Source organism: Lathyrus oleraceus, chromosome 1, assembly GCF_024323335.1.
Source record: "Lathyrus oleraceus cultivar Zhongwan6 chromosome 1, CAAS_Psat_ZW6_1.0, whole genome shotgun sequence".
NCBI classification, from domain to species: domain Eukaryota; kingdom Viridiplantae; phylum Streptophyta; class Magnoliopsida; order Fabales; family Fabaceae; genus Lathyrus; species Lathyrus oleraceus.
In genome coordinates, this window is record NC_066579.1 from 62,023,446 (window position 1) to 62,044,886 (window position 21,441).

At 41.3% G+C, this 21,441-nt stretch overlaps 1 pseudogene; it reads right to left on the reverse strand.

Moving 5' to 3' along the window:
• Nucleotides 1–13,063: 13,063 nt before the first annotated feature.
• Nucleotides 13,064–13,163, reverse strand: LOC127116385 (uncharacterized; annotated as a pseudogene).
• Nucleotides 13,164–21,441: the final 8,278 nt, after the last annotated feature.

The following is a 21,441-nucleotide window of genomic DNA, read 5'->3' on the forward strand; positions in this document are numbered from 1 at the left end:
GTTGGGATTTCTCCCGAAAAGATTTTTATTGAGCAGAGCCTTTGTTAGGCTTCTCCCCATCAGAATGCTTGTTGAGGTTTTCACCTCTCCTCCCGTCAGCAGAGCAGTGATTCTTTACTCCTCAGCAGTTGTGGTTTTCTTTTGGAAGATTCAGTATTTGGTGGTTGATCCCCAGTTCTCCTTCTATGCCTCAGATAAATCCCCAATAGATTTGTGGTATGTGTAACACCTCAAAATTTGCCCTCCTCTCTTGGGACTAGCATTAACATATTACATATCATTTTTTAGGTTAGTAGGCATTGCATATTGCATATCATGTGGTTACATTGTGCAAGTCATTCTCCCAAGTCTTGATCAGAAGATAGGAGGTCATGTGCAAGCCTAGGGTTTCATTGGACTGGTCATTAATCATCTGAGGATGTGAAGGTCCAAATTAGGGTTTCATGGTACTCAAAGGATATTGGTCTTCATCTTGATTGAAGTGATACATCATCATCATCATGGTTTGATTTCATCAAATGTTGAAGCTGATTCCTTGAGATTAGGGTTTTGACCACTGGTCAACCCTAATCAGTTGCATTGGGCCAGTCAGGGCATGGTCAGGAGATGGGGTCTATGATGGCTATGGGGTTCATTATATGATTATATGGAGATTATTGAGGCTAGGGTTTCACCCTTGAGCCATTTCATCAGGAGATTGGAGCTTAACTTGATCAGTGCATTGCCAGGTTCATCTATCAGTTGAAAAGTCAACTGTGGTCAACCGTACATGATTTGATGGATTTGGAGGTGGAAATGAGTTGGATACACTTCATTCATGTTGGAACAAGTGTTATTTGACATCTCCAAGCTTAAAAATGAAGAAAATCAAGTCAGGACAAAAACTGCCAAAAATAGAAAGTGACTTGTAATGGAAGTTTCCAAAAATGGAAAGTTTTTGACCTCAAAGCCACGTGTCCAAGGAAGCTTCAAATGAAAAATTGTTTAACATGAAAGTTGTAGATCTTGTTCTCACCTTTCCAAAATGACCAAGAACTTGAAAATCCCATGTATGGTTGGGAAATTATGGCTCAGTGAATTTCAAAAATGACCCATAATCAGGAGGCCATAACTTCCACATGGATTGTCCAAATTGGAAGTTCTTTATATGCACAAACTCCATTTGACATGTACTTTCATGGTGCATAATTGGATTTTCCCAAAAGTGGTCAATGCAAAAAGTCAAATTTCAACTGGACAGTTAAATGGACCAAGGGCAAAATTGTCCAACTTGTGAAATAATTGGAATTTTTGAGTGGGGATTTTTGCAACACCTCATAAATGGTATTTGAAAGTTGTTGGAATCATCATAACATGGCTAGGCTTCATGGTTTGGAAATTGGCCATTGAAATGAAATTGCAAAAATGGACAAAGTGCAATCACATAGTGAAAATGAGAAATATGCATCCAATGAGAGTGAAACAAGTTGCAACAGCTCACACATGTCATTTTGAGAGTGTGTGAGCTGTCAATGAGCTGGCATTGGCTTATATGTGAAAGTACCATTTTGTCCCTAACTTGAAAATTAACCATTTCACTAACACATTCCATTTGGTTAATTAAACCTGGTTAAGTGGTGATTAAGCAATCATATATATTCATAATCATCATCTAATCATAACAGAATAACACACTTCCCAAAATCAGATCTGAAATTCATCCAATTCTCTCAAATTCCTCAAGAACACCAAAACCAAAATTGGCAAGAACTCTCTCATTTCTTGATCAATCTTCGAGATTCTTTTTGCATCAATCTTCAATCATCATCCTCTCCATCTGTTTGTGAAGTTTGGAAGGAAAGGAGCTCTGATTCGCAGCTGCACATGCAAGCTCCATCAATGGTGAGTCAAGGTTTCGAGCATTAGAAGCAACATCAATTGAATCCAAGCACATCATTCACCTTCCTGAGGATTCTACTACATCTGTTTGTGGAGAAAGCGTGCAAAGAACATCAACACGACACTGCAATTTCCAGGTTTTCGATTTTTTCGAATCTCCTGATTTGTTTAATGCTTATATGCGTTCTATAGTTCGTAGATTGTAGACCGTATTGATAGGATTGGTTTGTGAAATGGATAACCGTAGGTGAAGTAATCTTGATTTGAAGTTTTGAGAACAAACCCTAGGTCGATCGATTTGAGAAATTCAGGAACAGTTAGGTCGAATTAGGTTCATATTCGTGATCCACGTAGTTAGATGATTCCAACGAGTATTCATTTGCTCATTTTGGTGGAAGTTTCATGTTCTTCGTGTTCATAGGTTTCTGGAAAATTCTGGATTGGAAACGATGAAGATTAGGTGTTTGATCTGAAATTTGGTTTGAAAATTCAAATGGAGTGTTTACCGCCCCCGCGCTGGCTTATTTACAGTAATGCCACTGTTAATTCACTTAATTTATATTAAATTCCAAAAAATTGTTAAAAATTCATTAACACCTTAGGAAATTCATAAAAAATTGATAAAAAATCAGAAAAATGTGAGAATTTTGTGTTGACTTCCTTGTTGACTGTAGAATTTATTTGACCTGTTGATTGAAGTTGTGCATGGTAATATTTGTGTTTGACCTAGGGATGTTTCACATGTGTGCATTTTTGATACATTCTACCATATCCATTGTGAAATGCTCATGCTTACAAAGAAATACTTGAAAATGTTTGTGATGATTGTGGACTGGCTAATGGTGATTTACATGTAAATTTCATGAATTTTGGATTCCTGGTGTTTGAGTTATGAATTTTGGAACCTAGGTGTGACAATTTGTGTCACACCTCATTATGTCAACTTGCTGGATTTATTTGAATGACCTAGGCTTGTTGAATTGATATGAAATTTTGCATGGATGTTCATTAACATGTTAAGAAGCTATGTGAATTTTTGTGGAATTTTATGTGGCATTTTCAATTTGATTGCTATTTTTCATCTCTGTTGGTCAAATATGCAAGTCCATGTGGTACATGTTTGTAATTTGGATGTGAAATGCTCATATGGTATTGGATAATCATGAAATTTGGTATGGTTGTTGTAGACACATGGTATGACATCCCTGTTTTGGTCTCATTCATTTCTTTATTGTTTTCATGGACTTATGAATTTTTGAAGTGAATGCATGTGTTGATGTTGTGATTTGGAGCATGTAATTGTGTCTGTTTTTGTTGATTTTCATTGACATGGTTTCCTTTGTCCAATTAAGCTAAAATTTGACATGCTGGACCTTGATTATGTCCTGTTTAGGTGTAAATTATTTGAGGATTTTTGGATTTGTTTTGATATGGATTTGAATGCAATAGTTCTGTTTGGATGTTTGGTGTTCCATTTGAACTAGTTTGGATTGTTTTGTGCATAAAATGAACATGATGAATGATATGGACATGGGACTAATTGTGTTGGCTTTTGTTTGACATTAATTTGACTTTGGTTGGATATCCCTTGCTGTTTAGGAATTTTTCTTGCCTTTGGACCCTAGGCTTGGCCTAGTGGTCTAGTTTCTAACATTTGATTGATTTTTCAGGATGAAAAGGTGCAATGTTTATGGAGAATGATCCAAGTCAATTCAATTGATGTTGTTTGATGTTTGTACACTAACATAACTTTGTTTTGTAGGTTGTGAAGTTTGGGCTTGAGCTCATAGCTTGCCTTTGTTGTGCATTAGTTTGTATAGTCTGACTGATTAATACTTGCTGTTTATTTTTGTCTGTCTGAGTACTAACTGTGTTTGACTGTTTCCAGGTACTTTTAGTTGCTCAGTTCCTTGTGAACTTTTGCTTTGCTTTGCTTAAGCAACTTGCATTGAGGTATAACTTCCTAACTTCATGTAGTCTGGAGACCCGGTCTGTTATTTGACCGGGCAAACTGTCTGAAGTCCTCCTTAAGAGGCAATGTTTGTGATTGTTTAATATTGTGCCTAAGCAGGTAAAGTCCTTAATCAAGGCAATTGGTGGAAGGTAGGGATATGCAATCTATCCCCCACTATTCAGTTGAGTCTTCTCCTTGCTCCCATTACATGGTTGTAGCATTGAGATCACAAGCCCAAGATCTTGTGCAGTGCACATTGTGTCAGAGTCTCTGAGTATAGAAGGGTTCCCCCATTCTGGACCCATGCTCATTTGTCAGAAGCTCTCCCTGGTCAGGGATAAGAGCTGTGAGGTCTGATCCTCACTTCACCTTTCATCTGCTTCACCTTAGCCTCGTAATGGCAAGGTTAAGAGCAAACACAGCCCGTACAGATGACTTGCTGAGGCAGTCAAACCTATTGTGTGAGCCCACTTGTTTGGTTATAGTGCGTGCTATGTGGATATCTGTTTGAGATGCTTGTTCTCATTTGATGTATGCTTGAATTATTTTGTATGCTTGTATGCTTGCTTCTTTCCTGGATAGGAGTAGTTTGCTTATGCAAGTAGGATAGAAAACTGAACTTAGGGTAACGATGCATGACAACACTAGGCTCGAGTCCAGCTCCCTGGTAGTGCGTCTTCCCCCGGTTTCTGGCTAGTAATTCAGTCCCTTTCAGGGGAACTACATCGCCCTGATCCTTGTTCCAGACGAGGTATGTAGGCAGGTGGTCGTGCGAGACCACTCCGGGCAACCTTTTTCTTTTTTGCGTGCGTTTACTTGTTATCTGACTGTGTGTTTTGGTTCGGATGCCGACGTAAGCCCAGTGATTGGCAGTCGGGCTCCACGTTTGCCCTTGTGAGTGTGTTTTGGTTCGGATGCCGACGTAATTCCATCCAGTGGTTGTCGGGCTCCATGTTTGCCACCCTTGCTTGTTTGTATGTTTTGTGTTGTTTGGCGTGCGTAAGCCGAACTACAGTGGCTCTGATTCTCATGTCCAGATGAGATATGTAGGCATAGGATGCGATGTCCTATCGAGCTCCCTTCTCCTAACCCCACCTGCATTCCCTGTGTGTGTGTGTGATGTTTAGCAACCTATTCTTTATTCTAGGACGTGGATCCCGTCGAGTACGACGGACGTGAGGGGTGCTAATACCTTCCCCTTGCGTAACCGACTCCCTTACCCTTTCTCTTTGGTCGCAAGACCATTTCCTTTCCAGGTTTCTCTGAGCGTTTCCCTTCCCTATCTTGGGATAAATAACGCGCAGTGGCGGCTCTGTGTTGTGTTTTTATTTGAGCCTCGCCGGTTGTTTTTTCGCGGATGCGACAGCTGGCGACTCTGCTGGGGAAACACGGATGTAGACCTGTGCTGGTCCATCTTCCCTAAGCGAGTCCTTCCTAGCGTTCTAGGATAGTTTAGGTTGCTTGTGATGCTTGATTTATTGCATTTATTATTCTGACTGTGTATATATTTGCATTAATGTCTGCATGCATCATACTATCATGTTGTTGCCGTCCTCTGTGCAGGTGGTTCCCTCTGTTTGGGGTGGGTGTTCTGAGTGGGGCTAAAACCCAGGCCCGAGTATACACCTAGGATTAGTGTGGTCTCACGTTCCTCAATTGCTAAATCAGCATATTGTTGCAACGTGACATGCCACAAGCCAGACGAGGTTCATCTGATAGTGCTTTCCATTGTGGAACATTCCACTTTGGTTGAGTTACGTCATTTGAGTTGTTGACTCTGGTGACCGATCATTTCCCGGATCTTTGGTTGAGACGATCTCAGGAGAGCTACAATGGCACACCCGAAAGGGCAAACCCATTGAGTATCTTTGCCCGATTGTCGAGACTATTATCCGCCTTAGGATGACCTGTTTAGAATTTACCTGTGAGGGGAGGGTGATTTATTCAGATGCATGTTCAGATGGTGATTCAGATGGTGACTATTTGTTCCGTGGGTCATATTTATCAGTCGGATTTATGGTCATTTATTGCCGAGACGCCGGAATGCTGTCCGTGGTATTTATCAGTGGGGATCCGTTTATTTCAGGATTCCCCGGGCCGATTAAGAGATTCAGTGGGTATCTGCTCAGAGATTGTCTGGTGATGATGATGATGATGTATCTTTCTTCCGTTTATTTCGGAACCCGTGGATCGGATTAGTGGTTACTTATTTCCTCAGATGGTTGTGATCGGTTCAGAGGTCAGGGCTGTGATTCAGAGCAACAGATGACCAGAGGACTTGGAGGATGGCACAGTGCATTGCATTCATACATCATTCTCATTTTGCATTCATCTGCATCCAAACTACGTTTAGCCATATGGGGAGCATTACTGATTAAGAATCTGGTTGAGAGACATCTTGAATTTCAGAATATGGATGTCAAAATGTTGTCTGTCTCGATGAAATCAGAATCAAAGGACAGAAGCTTCCTCATATGGATAGACGTTGCATTCATGCATATTAACCTGTTTGCTGTTTTGCAGGAATCATTGCTCGCGCTCGTAGAGTCATCCCTTGCACTCAACCCGTCCTCACAGATACTTCACCAGACGCAACACTCCTAGGCTGATGGATCTTCCGAGTACTGATCTCCTTGAGCTGAAGGACAAGATGACTGAGCTGATCAACATCATGCAGGGTTTTGCAGTTGGTCAGAAAGCTTTAGCAGATAAGGTTGAGAAGCTTGAGCGGGCTTCTGCAGCTAACAGTGTTGTTAACCTGGATGGTGTCTCCAACCAGGGGCGGGTTGGTTCCAGAGACGATGAAAAAAGAGCAACCATTGGTGGGGTGAATAATGCTGGTGCTGGTGGCCAACCGGGGCAGAATCTGAAGGATAATTTTGTGCCTCCATTCTATGGCTTCGATGAAGATAGGGAGGAAGACAGAGAGGCTGATCAGTTCTCGATGCACAACGAGCCTTTGGGTCAGTATAATGTTCAGCCTCAAAGCAAAGAGATTCAGTTGCTGGCAGAGAAGGTAAGGGCTCTGGAAAGCCACGCCACTCCGGGATTTGTCAATATGTCCAACATGGGGTTAGTTGAGGGGATTGTGATCCCACAAAAATTCAAGGCGCCCGCATTTGACAAGTACAATGGGAGTTCTTGCCCGGAAACTCACCTTCAAGCATTTGTCCGCAAGATCTCTGCATACACTACGGATCAAAAGCTTTGGATGTACTTCTTCCAAGACAGTCTGTCTGGAGGATCCCTGGAGTGGTACACCAAGCTTAAGTCGTCCGATATCAAAAGCTGGCAGGATCTTGGTGACGCTTTCTTTAAACAGTATCAGTTCAACACTGATATGGCTCCGAGTCGTACCCAGCTGCAGGGTATGTCTCAGAAAAATAACGAGGGGTTTAAAGAATATGCCCAAAGATGGAGGGAGTTGGCTGCCAGAGTTCAACCTCCGCTAGTGGATCGTGAGATGTCTGATCTCTTCATGGGTACCCTGCAAGGGGTTTTTGCTGAAAGGATGGTGGGTTGTCCAGTAACCAACTTTGCAGACATTGTGGTGGCTGGGGAGAGAATTGAAAGTTGGCTGAAAATGGGGAAGATTCAAGGTAACGCTTCGGCATCAGGATCGAAGAAGCCATTCGGGAATGGTCAGCGCAAGAATGAGGGTGAATCGAGTGCTGTGTATGCCCAGAGAGGAAATGGTAGGGATCGCTACTACCAGCACACTGCTGCTGTAACCATCCCTGCTGGTAATCAGTCAGTACGACAGCAACGTCAGCCGCCTCAACAGAGAGCCGGGTACCAAGCAAGGGGTAAAGGGATTGATCGCCATTTTGACAAGCCGCCTGTGACATATGCTGTTTTGTTCAAGAAGCTGATGGATCTTGGGTTGGTTCAGCCGAGGGCGATGGTTCCGATGAGAACAGATCAGAGGCCTCCTAACTATGATGAGAACGCCCAGTGTGAATTCCATTCTGGAACACCGGGGCATAACATTGAGGGCTGTAGAGCATTCAAGAATGTTGTCCAGGATCTGGTAGACTCCAAGGCTATCAATTTTGCTCCATCTCCCAACGTTAATGCCAATCCCATGCCGGCACATGGTCAGGCGATGGTAAGTGCAATTGCTGAAGATTCAGATCACGTCTGTGTGATGGGTGAAGAGAATGACAGTAACTGCAAGTTCAATAGTTGGATAAAGCCGTGCGTACCAGGAAGCTGGAAGGCTTAAAAGATCAGCACTGTCACTCTACTGAAAGAGTAATATTTCTTGTTTTCAGTTCTTATTTGCATGAAAGCCATACATGTTGCCCGACACGTAATGGTTCATTGTAAGGGCCACCTCATGTTTAAATCTGCATTTCTGCATCATTAATAAATGGATGTTTTTCAGTCAAAAAAGCGGTGTTCCCTGTTTTTCATTTATTTTTGCAGTTTAAAAAACAAATAAAAATGGCAATGTTTATTTTCATTTTTCCTCTTTTTGATTTGTCTCATTCCGAATTCAAAAATAATTCTCCGGATCTCGTTGATAACAATTTGGTTACACCACATATGACTTCGACAAACCGAGCAATCAGGCTGAAGAAAAAGGCGAAGAAGATTGTGATCTACTGGAATTAGCCAGGATGTTAAACAAGAGGAGAAGGTGATTCAGCCGCTCGAGGGCGATGCGAGATTGTTACTCCAAATACCACCGAGGTCAGGAAGGGAGTGAAAATTAGGGCCGCTTCAGAGGCAAGCCGAGAGCAGAATGGTAGTCCTGTTGAAGGAGCATATGGATACCTTCGCCTGGTCATGTCAGGATATGCCAGGGTCGGATACCGATGTCGTTGTACACAAGCTACCATGGAGAGAAGACCGTCCTCTAAAGAAGCAGAACGCCAGTGCCTGTATCAGAGAGCCATGGTGACTTTGTTTCATGATATGATTCGTCATGAAATCGAATGTTATGCTATGACATGATAGCAAAGTCCCAAACAGGAGAGGGGCATCTGGCAGACCGGGGCAAGTCGTTTGACCGGTTGAGACAATTCAAACTGAGGATGAATTCAGATAAGTGCACTATCAGGGTGCGGTCCGGTAAGATGTTGGGGTTCATTGTAAGGGAGGAATCGAGGTTCATCCTGCAAAAAAAAAAAAAAAAAAAAAAAAAATGCCTGAACCGAGAACAGAGAAAGAGGTTCGTGGTCTCCTGGGTAGATTGAACTACATGTCATGGTTCAAATCTCATCTAACAGCCACGTGTGAACCCATATTCAAGATGTTGAAAAAAAAATCAAACGGTCAGGCGAAATAATGATTGCCAAGGGGCATTGAAAAATAAAAGAATAAGTTGCAGGAGCCTCCGATTCTGTTGCCTCTCTATGGAAAGAGACTGTTAATCTGTACTTGACAGCCTTCGAGGGGTCTACGAGGTGTATTGGGTCAGCATGACGAGTCTTGTCGAAAAGAGCATGCAATTTACCTAAGCAAAAAGTTTACCGACTGTGAAACAATACATTCACTGCTCGGGGAACTTGATGTACTTTGGCATAGGCTGCTCGCCGACCGAGACAGTATATGCTGGTTCATACCCCTTTGTGGATTTCGAGATGGATCCGATCGAGTATGGGTTTGAGGATCCAGCATCGACCGGACAGGTTGCGAGAGTGCAAAAGAATGTCGACTGATTTGTGATACTCTCAGGAAGCGATCAAGGGGTGTATTGTCTGATTACATCTCTCAGCGACTCGTGGAGGATTATCAACCGAGGAAGTTTGAATTCCCTGATGAGGACATCTCGAGGTGCTCTGATCGAAAGATTGAGAGTAACCGATCCCGGAGGAGGGGCCTGACCCTGAATCCGAACGGATTCTGATGTCTGATGGGGAGGTTAAGGTGAATGAGCTTTTTGTTGCCCGGATAACGTTTGAATACACCGATGGTGTGATTGAGTAGGAAGCTTGTATCCTGGGTATCGAACGTCGGTGCGTACGTCTACTGGGGCAACTCCATTCTCATTGGTATATGGGATGGAGGCGGTATTACCTGTTGAGGTTCAGATTCCCTCTCTGAGAGTCCTGATGGACGTGAAATTGCAAGAGGCTGAATGGGTAAGGACCCGGTATGAAGAGTTGAGTCCGATTGAGGAAAAGAGGCTGGCAGCCATCTGTCATGGGCAGTTGTACCAGCAGCGGATGAAGCGTGCTTTTGACAGAAAGGACGACCTCGGGTATATCATGTAGGTGATATGGTGTTGAAAAGGACCCTTCCTCCTCAAAACGATCGAAGGGGCAAACGGACACTCAGTCATGAATCCCCAGCATGGTCAAGAAGGTTTTCTCTGGTGGAGCCTTGTTGATAACGACCATGGATGGCGAGGATTTTCCATCCCCTGTGAATGCGGACGCAGTTAAAAAATACTTCGTGTAAAGAGACCCGCTGGACGAAAAGAATAAAATAGTCCAGGCAAAAATGGGCATCCCGGCGAACCAAAAAACAGAAGAAATGGTTCGGGCAAAAATTAGGGATAAAAGAAAAAACTGTACACCCGGCAAGTCGAAAACCTGAAAAGGCGACTTGGGCAAAAAAGGGTATCCCGGTGGACTGAAAACCCGAAAGGGCGGTCCAGGCAAAAGAGGGATTGAAACGAATGACTGCGTTTGGCATGATCGTTTACGCTTTGGTTAAAGCATCATGGATAATACCCGGTAGGGATCAGTCGGAATCGTCTTGTTCAGAAGGCAGAAAGCACGGGGAGTCTGAGGACATAAGGGGTGTAACCGAGTTGGAACTCGATGAGATCACGGGTTTCACATTGCCATTAGGATAGATTTTTCCTTTTGTGCGCAATTGATAACACGAAATTATATCACATTTTAAGACTTAATTCAATTAGATTATATTATCATTTACTTTAGTTTATCTCATTTTATCAGATATTATGCAGTATTTCCTTGCTATTTATGTCAGGTATCCATTTTGAAGCAAAAGTGAAAAAGGGAAGAAAAGGAGGTGTAAAAAGTAATAAAAAGGAAACAAATAACAAAGACCAAGCCCAGCCCAAAGAAAGTGCACGTTATGCCTGTGACGGGCGTCACAAGGGTTGTGACGAGCGTCACACTAAAAGCACTCCTGTGACGAGCGTCACACATGGTGTGACGAACGTCACACCAGTCCTCTATATTTTTGGCGCAAGGAACTCAACTGACCACGTTGAAAGCTATTTCCACGCACGTTTAACCCTCGGAACGAGACCACGCACACGGAAACCCTTGAAAAGCAGTTACACCAGCAGCTGTATAAATAGCAGCTAATTGGGAAGTTTCAAAGAACCGGTTTTCCACGCTCATATTGCCGAAGCTCTGCCAATTTTCTTTTCACGCTTTTGCTTATTTTTCTTCTTTTCCAGCACTTAACATTGTTTATTTTATTTATTTCTTTTGCAAGCTTTACACTTTTTTCCTTGCAAATTTACCTTTCCGTTTTAACTTCTAGATATTTTCCGCATAATAGTTTCTACACCGGAAACTATTGTGCAACTTTATACTGGATTTAACCTTACGTTATATTCCAGTTTATTTCCTTGATTTAATTTACTGTTTAATTGAAGAATCCAAGAACAAATCCTACCGGCTTGTGGTGGAGTGTTCAAGACTATTGTATTACGCATTCAGGTTCTTTAATCATTATTTAATATTTTGTTTTATTATTTATCTATATTATCTGCCTGGAATGAGTCTGTTTATGCATGATATAAATTCTTATTTATTTAGCATGTCTGGCTAATTTGCCTAGGTATCGGTATGTAAAGTAAGCAGAATAAGGGATCAAGACTGAGTCGGTCTACCTAAACTTAAAATCAAGATCAATCTTTTTACGGTCTCAACTTACAGGTTTAATAACAAGATTTTTTACAAAAGTAAAAGACATAAAGAAGTTAAAATCAATAGAGCGAGAGTTTGAGATTTTAACTGGACAGTGTAAGTTAGGCATTAATTCTAGATCAGGGCGAGAGCAAGTTTTAGAGTTAATTAACTTCTGACCTTTTCCAAAAAGTATTTTTAAAGATTGAATGTGAGGACGAGAGTTAAGCATTTGGATTTAATTATATAACCTAAGTCAACAGAGCGAGAGTTTGAGATAAGGGTGTTTAAAACGGTCAGTATTTTCTTAAAAAGAGTTTCTGCAACTTTATTGCTTTCAAAATATGGTTTTTGACTTAATTATAAGTGACAGCAACATTAATATAAAATCATGGTTTATTCAACAGAGCGAGAGTTTGAGATAGAACCTTTAACCAATAAAGTTAACCGAAACGATTCATTTTAAAACCAAGAAACCGACAAAGACTTGATTCCCTAGTTTTGACGAACTACATACCGATATCCGTTTTATTAATATTTAATCTAGATATTAGTTTAGCTCTTAGTTTTTCCCCAAACAATCAAACATTTTCACCTTAGATTTACGTAGTAACCTTAGATAACGGTATATCGATTCATAAGTCCCTGTGGGATCGATATCTTTTAAAACTACGCGATAGAACTGTGCACTTGCAGTTTGTATCCCATTCTCGACTACCCAGTCGAGCGATCAAGTTTTTGGCGCCGTTGCCGGGGATTTTTATTCAATCGATATCGTAACTCTTCCGTTACGCTGTAGAGACTAAGGTTTCTTTTCCTTCTATTTTCTTTCTTTCGTTGATTTGTATGCCACGCACTCGCTCTCAAGGCGAACCGCTCTATTTACGAATCAACGATATCGAACTATATCTCCGAGTCTTACGACGAATTCGGGAATATCATGCTGAAAACAATCTCCCTCCTATAGACCTTCCTGATCTCAAAGATTTTCCTTCTTTAACCGAGATGGCAGAACCAGCTCGTGCTCTTAGAGATTACGCCGCTCCATCGCAAGATGAACCGCATTCAAGTATTGCTCCGCCCGCAATCGAAGCAAACAACTTTGAACTTAAACCTTCGTTGTTGCAGGCTGTGCAACAGAACCAATTCTCTGGAAATCTTACCGAAGATCCAAACCTTCATTTATCCGTATTTGTCCAATACGCTGATACTGTTAAAGCTAATGGTGTCACTTCAGAGGCAATTCGACTTCGTCTTTTTCCTTTCTCATTAAGAGATAGCGCTAGAAGATGGCTTCAATCTCTTCCTTCCAACTCAGTCACCACATGGAACGAGTTGAAGAAAGTTTTTCTTGCCCGATATTTTCCACCAAGCAAAACAGCTATGTTAAGAGCCCAGATAAACGGATTTAAACAGAAAGACAACGAGTCTCTTTTCGAAGCATGGGAAAGATACAAAGACATGATGAGACTTTGCCCACACCATGGTTTGGAAGACTGGTTAGTAATTCACACATTTTATAATGGTCTCTTATACAATACAAGGTTAACAATAGACGCCGCTGCAGGTGGTGCACTAATGAACAAACCCTACGCTGATGCTTACCAGCTTATCGAGAGCATGGCCCAAAACCACTATCAGTGGGGAACCAAACGAACAACGGTGGAAAAACCTCAACCGAAAACTGGCATGTACGAGATAAGTAACCTTGATCACGTCAATGCAAAAGTGGATGCTTTGGTCCAGAAAATTGAAAGTTTAAACGTATCACCTCCAGCAGCCGTGGTTGCTATAACTCAGAATTGCGAGGTCTGTGGAATCCAAGGCCACACTCCTGCGGAATGTCAACTCTTGACTGGAATCCAAGCAGAGCAAGTAAACTATGCTCAAGGAAGCCCCTATTCGAATACCTATAACCCAAATTGGAAGAACCATCCAAACTTCTCATATAAGAGTAATAATGCTTTATACGCACCTGGACAGTCTCCAAATCAAGCCCCATCTATACCTCCGGGATATCAGAAACCGAATCCTAACAATAATACCCCTAGAAAATCCAACTTGGAAATCATGATGGAAAACTTTATAGCTTCCCAACAACAAACCAATAAAGATTTCTTAAACCAGAACATACACACTGGCGAACAACTTAAACAACTAGCAAGCAAAGTAGATGCCCTGGCTACCCATAACAAAATGCTGGAAATGCAAATATCTCAAGTAGCTCAACAACAAGCACCTACTGCTGCACCAACTGGTACATTCCCTGGACAGCCCCAACCCAATCCGAGAAGCCAAGCTCATGCAATTATATTAAGAAGTGGAACGGAAGTGGAAGGACCGTCTGACCCAAGGATAGAAAACCAAAACCTTAAGAAATCTACTGAGGAAAGTGAACCTAAGGAAAAGGAAGAGAGTAATAAGGAAACCCTAGAAAAGAAGGAACCTTATGTACCTCCACCACCTTACAAACCACCTATACCTTACCCTCAAAGGCTTGTTAAAACCAAAGATGTAGGCCAATTTAGAAAATTTGTCGATCTCCTTAAACAATTAAACGTTACAATTCCGTTTACCGAAGCTATTACGCAGATGCCTTCATATGCTAAATTCTTAAAAGAAATTCTTTCTAATAAAAGGAAACTTGAGGATAGCGAAACCGTTACACTCCCTGCCGAATGTAGCGCTATAATCCAAAACATGCCCCCTAAACTCAAGGATCCGGGTAGTTTTCTATACCCTGTCACATAGGAAAATTTGTCATCGACAAAGCCTTATGCGATTTAGGAGCCGGAATTAGCGTTATGCCTTTATCCATATGTAAGAAACTGGAAATGGGAGAATTAAGACCGACCAAAATGTCTGTGCAATTAGCAGATCGTTCCATCAAATATCCTGTAGGAATCCTTGAAAACGTTCCCGTACGCATAGGTCAGTTTTACATTCCCACTGACTTCACAATTATGGACATTAGAGAAGATGATACGACACCTATTATACTAGGAAGACCATTCTTAGCAACTGCCGGTGCAATCATAGACGTAAAACGAGGACGACTCACCTTCGAAGTAGGTGAAGAGAAAATTGAATTCATTCTTTCCCAATTCTTGAAAGCACCTGCAATAGAAGATACATGTTACTTCATGGATATCATCGATGAATGCATAAAAGAAGCAGAGTCAGGAGAAGACAAATCATCAGACTATCTTTTAGAGGACAAATCTAAACAATGCCTAGCAATAACACCGGATCCTACGCAGTGTCTTAACAAACCAACCCCTGATTTGAAAACACTTCCCAAAAATCTGAGATATGAATTCCTAGACTTAGAACTTGAACGACCTGTGATAGTTAATGCAGATCTAGGAAGACTCGAAACAGAAAAACTCCTACATATCTTAAGAAAATATCCAACCGCACTAGGATACCACATCACCGATCTTAAAGGAATAAGCCCTTCTATTTGTATGCACCGCATCATGTTAGAAGAAGACTGTAAAACCTCTAGGGAACACCAGAGAAGACTAAATCCGATCCTAAGTGAGGTAGTAAAGAAAGAAATAACCAAGTTATTGGAAGCAGGTATTATATATCCTATATCTGATAGCAAATGGGTTAGTCCTGTACACGTTGTACCAAAGAAAGGAGGCATAACCGTTATTGAAAACGAAAAAGGAGAAACTATAACTAAACGAATCGAATCGGGATGGAGAATGTGCATTGATTATAGGAAACTAAACAAAGCAACCCGAAAAGATCATTTCCCTTTACCATTCATTGACCAAATGTTAGAACGATTAGCTAAACATTCACATTTCTGTTATTTAGACGGTTATTCAGGCTTCTTTCAAATACCAATTCACCCTGATGACCAAGAAAAGACAACATTCACATGCCCTTTTGGTACCTTCGCTTATAGGCGAATGCCGTTTGGTCTGTGTAATGCCCCTGCAACTTTTCAAAGATGCATGATGGCAATATTCGCCGACTTTCTCGAAAACATCATGGAAGTATTTATGGATGACTTTTCTGTATACGGACAAAGTTTCGAAGAATGCCTTGAAAACCTGGAAAGAGTTCTTGAGCGATGTGTAAAAGTAAACTTAGTACTTAATTGGGAAAAGTGCCACTTTATGGTACAAGAAGGCATTGTTTTAGGACACATCATCTCGAACAGAGGAATTGAAGTAGACAAAGCCAAAATAGAGGTAATCGAAAATCTTCAACCCCCAAGAACCGTGAGAGAAGTACGAAGCTTTTTAGGACACGCCGGTTTTTACCGACGATTCATCAAAGACTTCTCTAAGATAACTAAACCCTTAACCGGACTGTTGATGAAAGATGCTGAATTCATATTCGACGATAACTGTTTAAAAGCATTTCAAACGCTTAAACAAGCATTGATCTCCGCACCCATTATGCAGACACCAGACTGGAATGAACCATTCGAAATAATGTGCGATGCCAGTGATTATGCTGTAGGTGCTGTTTTAGGACAAAGAAAGGATAAAAAGCTTCACGTTATATATTACGCTAGCAGAACCCTGGATGAAGCACAGATGAATTATGCCACAACCGAGAAAGAACTCCTAGCAGTGGTATTTGCGCTAGATAAATTTCGTTCTTACCTGGTAGGAGCCAAAATAATAGTTTACACTGATCACGCTGCTATCAGGTACCTTTTAACAAAAAAAGATGCTAAACCTAGACTCCTAAGATGGATCTTGTTACTACAAGAATTCGACTTAGAAATCAAGGACAAGAAAGGAACTGAAAACGTAGTAGCAGACCACCTCTCTAGACTTGAGAACCTTGAACCGGAAAGAACATCCATTAATGATGATTTCTCGTATGATAAACTCATAGCTACTTTGGAAGAGAACAACTCCGACATGCAAGTAGAAACCACCTTAGCTATATCTGTCACACCATGGTACGCTGATCTAGTCAATTATTTAGCTGCCGGAATAGTTCCACCTACTTTATCTTACCAGCAGAAGAAACGATTCTTCCACGACATAAAACACTATTACTGGGATGACCCCTTACTTTTCAAAAGAGGCCCCGATGGTATTTTCCGTCGATGTATACCCGAAGAAGAGGTAGAAAATATAATCCAACACTGTCACTCTGCGCCTTATGGTGGACACATAAGTACATCCAAGACCTGCTCTAAAATCCTACAAGCTGGCTTTTATTGGCCTACTATATGGAAGGACGTACATGCGGCTATTAAGGAGTGTGACAGATGTCAACGCACGGGAAACATATCTAGACGTGACGAGATGCCACAAAAAGGTATTTTGGAAGTAGAGATTTTTGACGTGTGGGGGATAGACTTCATGGGACCCTTCCCATCCTCTTTCGGTAACAAATACATACTCGTGGCAGTTGACTACGTATCAAAATGGATCGAAGCTATAGCTTCTCCAACAAATGACACCCGAGTAGTAACTAGACTCTTTAAAAATATAATATTTCCGAGATTTGGCATCCCAAGAATAGTAGTCAGTGATGGTGGATCACACTTTATATCCAAGGTACTCGAAAAACTACTACTTAAATATGGAGTGAGACATAGGATAGCAACACCTTACCACCCTCAAACCAGTGGACAAGTGGAAGTATCTAACAGAGAAATCAAGCAAATACTAGAAAAAACGGTCGCCACTTCAAGGAAAGATTGGTCATTGAAATTACCAGAAGCTTTGTGGGCATACCGAACTGCTTATAAAACTCCCATAGGGACGACCCCATTTAAGCTCATTTATGGAAAATCCTGTCACCTCCCGGTAGAATTAGAACATAAAGCCTATTGGGCTATTAGAAATTTAAATATGAATTATAAAGCCGCCGGTGAAAAGAGAATCCTTGACATAAACGAATTAGAGGAACTCAGAAGAGACGCCTATGAAAATGCCAAAATCTATAAAGAAAGAACAAAACAATGGCATGACAAGCGTATATCAAGGAAAATCTTCAAGCAAGGCGACGCAGTACTTTTATTTAACTCTAGACTAAAGTTATTCCCGGGAAAACTACGATCCAGATGGTCAGGACCTTTTCATATCACTAAAATCTTTCCCAGTGGAGCGGTAGAAATAAAAGGACAATCTACAAAACCGTTCACCGTAAACGGGCAACGTCTTAAACATTATCATTATGCGGAAACCAACGAGGATTCGCAAATTCTACACTTAGACGAAATGCCCCCAGGACTCATAGACTATATTTAACAGTTTCTTTGTCGAGCTTGCGACATTTAAACAAAGCGCTTAGTGGGAGACAACCCACAAAATTAATTTGTTATTTTATTATTCTATTATTATTATCATTTCCCTATTTTTCTCTTAATTATTCTTTTAATTTCTATTTAGTATTCATTATTGATTTATTAAAAGAAAAAAAAAATATAAATATATATAATAATATTAATTCTTTTCTTCTTTCGGCATTTGGCCAAATCCTGACTTAAACTCATGTTTCTTTTCTCTAGCTAACACTAACCAGATGGGACATTCTGATCGTATGGGTATCAAGTTCAGAGGAATGGCTCAGAAACAAAAGTTTGAAGAACTAGCCGCTAGAGAGATGCTACCTAGTTTATATGCTGATGATTGGGCTATGACTGCCCTTGGACTGAGACAGAGTGTCCTGTTTTTGCTGAATCAGATAGGATGGGAGACCTCCCCTATCCTGAGACATTTCACCACCTACCGGAGACTCACACTAGAATTCCTTAGTTCATTAATCTATCTACCCAGCCATGGAAAAGGAATTAGCAGAGGTTTTATCCAGTTCAGAATGTTCAATATGGAGTACCAATTTAATATTAGAGACTTCACCAACCTTTTGGGTTTTCCTACCTCCCTTGATACATTCACTGTAAGCCAGGAAGAACTTTTTGAATATAGAGAGCTTGAACACTTTTGGGGTAAGCTGACTGGAAATGATGAGCCCGAAGAACATGAGTTTCTCTCTGGAAACATACATAACCCGGCTTTTCGCTATTTCCATAAGATCCTGACCCACACTTTATTTGGGAAGAAGCCAAATAGTACTTCAGTTTCACGTGATGAACTCTTCATCATATTTTGTGCTTCCCAGAACCGTCCAGTAAACGGTGCTACTTTTATGTTAGCTAATTTGGACCACCTTATCCAGGATGAGAGAGCACCCATTAGAATAGGCGGTTTGATCACTATGATAGGTAATGCTATTGGATTACGTCAGCCTATGCTTGACCTTAGCCCTTTTTGTGGCATTACTACTATGAGTATACCCTTCCTCTTCAACACTATGTTTATAGCAAACATAGGGTCTGATGAGTTCGAGCTTATTATTGATAACCAGGTTCTCTGCCTATTCACCATGCCCGATCCTAGAACTAGTGTTCATAACCAAAGGAACTGGCTCTATAACCTGAATGAAACCCCAACTCCTGCTGGAACCACAGAATCCATCCAGGACTATGAGATTTGTGATGACTATGAGCACTATGTTGACCATATCTCTCAAGCTGAATCTGACCCTCAGACACCTTCCGGCTACTATGATATTGATCCTCCTCCTCAGCCTGCCCTGACCGAAGAATCAGTCATGCCTGATCTCCGACATCATATGCCAGGAACAGATATTAAAACCGTCATTGAAGCTTTGATGTCAGAACAAGACGCCCTCAGGGAAGATTTCCACAACTTGAGACATGAAATCCTAGAATACATGAGCAGCACGGCAAGTCAGTTACATATGTTACGGCATCGTGTTAACTCTTTTGCTCCTCCGGCCAGAGATCCGAAGATAGATGGAATTTAGTTATTTCTTTCTAAGTTATTTAGTTTTAGGCTAGATTTTTCATTAATGTTATTTGAATTCATGCTCGCATTTATTTTCCTTTCATTTCATTGTTTTCCCTTCCTGTATTACATTATGTTAATTTTATTAAAGCTTTTATTTATTTAATTTATGCAATGGCTATGTTCTCTACTGTTCTACTGTTACTCAGAATGAATTACTATTATGAGAAATAGAATAGCATGCAACACAAATTAATTAGCTAAATTAAATAGAACAATCTAAAAACCAAATAAAACAAAATAATCAAAATAAATTCATCTCCAGATTAATTATGTGAAGCGCTGCTGAATGCCCTGCCAAAAAGAAATGTGTGACGAGCGTCACACACTCCATGACGAACGGCACGCATAACTCCTGTTACGACCGTCACACCCTTGTGACGAGCGTAACGCCCTTCAGACATGTGAACGTTAGGGAGCCGTTGGAGACGAACGTTACACCTTTAATTTTTTACCTTCCCCACTCACTTTTCATTTAACCACACTTAATTACTCTTCAACCACTTTTTCTTTCTATCTTCCAACCCTTCTCCTATAAATACCTACCAAAACTTCCTTCATTCACCACAAAACAATTCTCTCATATCAAATACATTTCTTTTTCTTTCCAAATCATCCCTTCAAAAATTCATCACAATGGCGGGAAATCAAAATTTCGGAAATATCATCTTCCGATCCAGAGATGACAACTACCAGCAAGAGCAATTCGAACGTTTCCAACAGCGAGGCGTCGCTTCCACCAGGTACCCCGATTTAACTTGTTTACAACAATTAGGATTACTCCAAGGTATCGAATGGATGCTCCGCCTAGCCGACTTAACCTTCCTTTGCACTCATAATCAACCCACCTACCCATCCCTAACCTTAGAATTCTTAAGTTCATACGACTACACCACTCCCGCCGGTGAAGACGAATTTTTAACCGGTACCGCAACCTTCCGCATGTTCAACACCGAGTACTCCTTAACCCAAAACCAATTGAGTACCATGTTACAATTTCCCATAGAAGGTCAGGTACACCCCAGAATCCCTCCAAACTCAAACTGGAACACAGTTGGCGTTTTTGGCCTTTTTAAGAAAATAACCGGTATAGATACCTACAACTGGGAAGAACTCCTTCTCTCCCATATACATAACCCCACTATCCGGTACTTCATCCACATCTTGCAAAACACAATTTTTGGAAGACCAAACAACAGCAAGGTCAACTCAAAGGAGCTATTTTTCCTCCAATGCGTCTTCGAACCGGATACTCAGGTAAACGCCGCCTCTTTTCTCTTTCATCATATCCGCACCTTATGTGCTAGAGGCCGGCAACCCTTTATAATTGGTGGATTAATAACATCCATAGCACTTGGCCTGAACCTAGGGGATAAACTCCAAACTTTAGAATCCCTACCTCCCCTGTCTATGGATATCAGCTATTGCCGCTCCAGCCGCCTGATTAAAAACAGAGTAGGCGGAGGATATTATCTTATGGTGAACAACCAGGCTGTCCCAAGCGTTGTTCTACCAAATATCGCCCTCACTGATGTTACAAACCCCGACCGCCACCTCTATGATCTAAACGCTCCTGAAACCACCGAGTCTTTACAAACAAACCCACAAACAGATGAGTTTGAAGAAATGGAACAAGGTGATCATCCTCCTACACAACATTCAGCCCCGCTCAACCCTTCCGGTAATGCAACTGGCCCATCCTCCCAACGTCGTCGACGAAGAAGGCCTGCAACCAACGACGACATTATGGATGCTATCGATGGAATGCAGGTACAGAATGCAGAGATGATGCAGATGATGCGTCAAATGCAACAGCAACAGGATGCTCGGAATGCCATAACCGACCAGCGGTTTACTGAATTGTTCAGCAGGTTCGACAACTTAGACATACGTCAAAGATCACCAGGTCCAA